Consider the following 3,180-nt stretch of genomic DNA (forward strand, 5'->3'; position numbering starts at 1 on the left):
TCTTTGTGAAGCTGGTGTTTGCTTTTCGTAATTTCTCATCTCAAAGGCTCAAACAAATATCAATAAGCTCATATTTTAGCCAATGCCGTACATCCAATAATTTATTTAACTTTTGACTTCTCTCCTTTTTAATTTCTTTCAAGCAATTACACATGCCCGGAGGAGTTGCTTTAGTGCAATCATAGAGCTTTGTAATGATTAGTTCTATCTAATTTCCAAACATGAAAGAGGGTAAGAAAAGAGAAAAGAATGATAGAAACATGTTAATTTTTTTCATGAAGAAGGAAAAATCACATCCACATGCTAAGGGTCCTGTTATATTTTTTGGGCAACCAAGTATTGAGATTAGATGTCATCAATATACTGTCCCATGTGTTACTCTAAAGTGTAACCCAACTAATAGCCATTTTTTTTTCTTCTATAGATTGTAGTAAAGAGCACGCACCTAATTAACTAATTATTAATCTCAAAACTTGACTCATTTTGTGTCGTTCAAGACGGACTCACCTGCTCATTAAGAGTTAACGTGAACCACAAAGAACGTAAATCATAACCCTGTTTAAATTAGTGTATATATATATATATATATATATATATATATATATATATATATATTAGCTTTAAGTAAAATAATTATTGTATAGAATTTATTTTAAAAATAATTGGGATAAATAATTGTATAATTGGATTTATTGATTTAAATTAATTTTAAAATAATATATTTCATTTAGGTTGTATAAAAAATCACCTTTATTTAATAAATTATCGGAATAAATATGAATGCATCATCTTATAATATTATTTGTTAGAGAATAGAAAAAGATTTTTGTGATAAATTTGTTAATAATTACGAATAAAAAAGGTTCAACTTGACCCTTTTAGAAGAAAAGATGATTATTTAAGATTAAGGTAGAGATAATATAATCAATCCATAGCCTTTTGTTTTTCTATCCAATCATGCACAACGTGAGAGTGAATAAAACAGACCCAAAATTATATTTAGGCCACATTAACTAAATTTTTGGTTCATTGGTCTAGTTATCTTTTTTGAATTATACAAATAATGTAAATGTTTCTTATATTATTATTTAACAGATCGTAATATTTTTTTAAACTATCATAAATAGGGTCCTTGTCTTTTTGGTGGAACCCCGAAGTAGAGTGACTATACTCAATTATAGTCTTTTGTCTTTCGATCTAATCATGTACAACGTGAGTGAATAAAACATAGGCACAAAAGTATATCTAGGCCACATTAAATAAATTTTTTATTCATATACGGTCAAGTTATTTTTTTTAAACGGTAATATTATTATTTAAATAATGTAAATGTTTTTTAAATTATTATTTAATTATCAATGATAATATTTTCTGTAACTAATTAGGATTTTTTGTTCTTTGGTAGAATCTTGATGTATTTCCAATGACTTTGATCATTTGAGCCGATAATGAGACTGATTCTCGGTTTAGAGTTTAATTAGACTAATATGTGTGCATTTATAAACCGTTGGTAAAATAATAGTTGCAGGAAAGGGTAAAATAGGTATCAAAATAGTCAACTTAGGTTTTTAAGGGTAAATTTTGAAAAAAAAAACAAATTAAAAGTCTATTAATTGTTTGGTTATTAACAACATTTTTTTATTTTCACTTATAACATGTCTTTTTTTTATTTTAAAAATTGTTTGGAAAAAATTCATTAATTTTATATAATAATTAAAATACATTAAAATAAAAAAATAATATTTTAATAATTAAAATAAAACATTTTTTTTCTCAAAATATTTACCCATTTTGATGATCCATTGTATATTACTTGCAAAAATTATAACATAATTAATGATGGAATTGATGATAAAATTGGGGACGAAGGAAGAATAAGAACATCTCCAAATAAAGGATCGTGCAGGAAGATCTTAGTCTCAAAATCTGATTTTGTTAAAATCCATTATTGAAGTAAGATGTTGGATCTCTAAGTGAAGATTCAATTCATGTAGAAGAATTGATAAGATTTGTAATAATTTTTTTTAAAAAATTGATTTTTTACTCTCTCTCTCTACAACATCTCACGGGAAGCAACAACCATCAATTGAAAAAATAAAAGCTCTTTGAGAAGAAATACACAACAACACCAACACCAACATAGATGTCGTCCTAGCATTGAACAAAATTCAACAACAATTAAAAATGAAAAAAAATAAAAAATAAAAAAGATGTGGAAATGCTTGTCTTTGAACCCATTCGTTCAAGTTGTGGTGGTGTCATCGTCTTCTTCGAGGTTGCAACGATGTTTGGTCAGGTGCATGCAAGGTCATTGTCATCTTCTCCGAGGTTGCGGCGGCATTTGGTTGGTGTCGATTTGAAGGAAGATCTGGATGAAGGACCATCGAATTTGAGGAAGGAGAGATGGGAGAGGGAGAGGGGGCGTGACACACTATGGGGGAAGAAGGATGAGATTTGAGGAAGGAGAGATGGGTGGGGTGAGAGGAGAAGGGAGAAAAAAAGAAGAAGAGAGGGAGTAAAGGGTGGGGGTGGAGAAGGAAGGAAAAAAAATGATGAGGGAGGAGAGGGGGTGTGGATAGGGAATAGAAAATTTTAAAAAAATGACACTTGGCCGTTTCAATAAACATTGACGCAAATATGGAATAGAAAATTAAAAAAAAATTAATGATTGGCCACTTCAGTGAATGTGGCTTATCAATGATAAGTGTTTCAATGAACATTGACTAGATGTTTCAGTTAACATTGGTTGAATTTTTTAACAGTTTACACAACACAAATTTATTTGTAAAGGATGTGAATAGGATATTTGAATATGAATACCCGGGAAGGTCTAACAACAACGACATCAATTACCTATTATAAATTGGAGAAACACATGGATTCTCAGATATGTTGGGTTCTATTGATTGCATGCATTGAGAATGAAAAAATTGTCTAGTTACATGACAAGACCAATATTGTAGAGGTGATCATCGAAAACCCACAATAATACTTGAAGTCATTGCATCATAACACTTGTGGATTTGACATGCATATTTAGGAGTTGCATGTTTAAATAATGAGATTAATGTGTTAAACCAATCACGCGTGTTTATTGACGTTTTGCATGGTTGAACTCTTCCAATGCAATTTATAATTAATGGAACCCCATATAATATAAGGTATTATCTTGCAGATGAC

Source organism: Glycine soja, chromosome 2, assembly GCF_004193775.1.
Source record: "Glycine soja cultivar W05 chromosome 2, ASM419377v2, whole genome shotgun sequence".
In the NCBI taxonomy this organism is placed as follows: domain Eukaryota; kingdom Viridiplantae; phylum Streptophyta; class Magnoliopsida; order Fabales; family Fabaceae; genus Glycine; species Glycine soja.